Consider the following 1516-nt stretch of genomic DNA (forward strand, 5'->3'; position numbering starts at 1 on the left):
TCCAAGGGAAGTGGTGCTGGCTCCTACCCTGGGGGTCTTTAAGAAGAGGCTTGATGCCTACCTGTCTGGACTCATTTGAGTCCAGTTTTTCTCCCACCCAGGTGGGGGGGTCAGCCTTGAAGATCTACAAGGTCCCTTCTGACCCTACTTCTATGATTCTATGATCTGGAGCCAGCTTTCAAGGGAAGTGGTGCTGGCTCCTACCTTGGGGGTCTTTAAGAGGAGGCTTGACGATTACCTAGCTGGGGTCATTTGAACCCAGTTTTTTCTTCTGCCCAGGGCAGGGGGTTGGACTAGAAGATCTGCAGGGTCCCTTCTGACCCTACATTTATAAATCTATAATGGAGGAAATGTGCAGAAAGTACTATTCAAAATCCTGAAAAATCACTTTGTGTGAATGGCAGATTTCTTTTTGCAGTAAGCAGAGTGAGCCAAAGAAATTGGATACCTCTAAGAATATACTACTACCTTAACAAGTGGGGCAAATAAATAGGATATCTTGGGCTAAGACATGGAACATTTTTTCATCTACAATGGATATCTTGGAGTCATTTGGTCCTTGATTCTGCACGTGGGGTTGATTGCAAGACTGAGGCCTATCCTGTGTTTAAAATTCATTTTTAACTTTATTTTTCCACGCTCTATTCTCAGAGGCCAGAGCACATTCCTTTATTTTATGGATTTGCAGGCCTTGATCCTGACCAAGAATTCCTTATAAGCCATGTTTATACAGCCTCTGGGAGAAGTCACTGAAAAGTTTGTTCGCTCACCTGGTCTATGTGACCAAGCCTAGAAAATTAGATCCAGTCTATACAGTGTCTAGAGGTAGGCTGGAAGAGCTGTTGAGAAGTCTATTCCATGCACAGCCAGGCTTGGAATCTGGGGACTATGATGGCTTTAGAGCAGCAACATTAGCATGTCCCAACTCTGCACTCCTGTTCTTCTGAGAGAGTTATGTGCTCAGCACTGCTCTAAGAAATCTAGGCTACCTGATATCCAGGCTTGGGTATACATGAAGAGTAGTTGGGGCCATGCTCCTGGCCTCACCTCAGAGTCATCATTACATAGCCATAAACTATTAGCCATACCCATAGACTATGTTGGGGTGGCCAACCTGTGGCAGCACAGGTGCCACAAGTGGTACAGGCAGCCCCTGTGTGTAGCATGTTGCACATTAGGGAGGGAGCAGACAGCACAGAAGCAAATAGGGTGGGCAGCAGAAAACAAAGTAGCAGATCGGTCAGGAGCACAGGGAAAGATGTAAAAAGCAGAGCATCAGAGTATGTAGGAAACATGGGGCTGGGCGCAGAAAGCAGAGCAGTGGATCAAGTGAGAGAAGGGAATCAGAATGGGACTCGGGAAGGATGTGGGGCTTATTTGTGGCATGCCTGCCAAAAACATTTCCCCCCCACAGGCACACTGATTTATGTGACTATCATAGATTATCATCACTCACTTTTTATTTAGCCACCTCTGAAGTACATTGGGTCAAACTCTCATGGATCAGGATCTGATC

This window comes from Crocodylus porosus, unplaced genomic scaffold (assembly GCF_001723895.1).
Source record: "Crocodylus porosus isolate Cpor-Errol unplaced genomic scaffold, CroPor_comp1, whole genome shotgun sequence".
Classification (NCBI taxonomy): Eukaryota; Metazoa; Chordata; order Crocodylia; family Crocodylidae; genus Crocodylus; species Crocodylus porosus.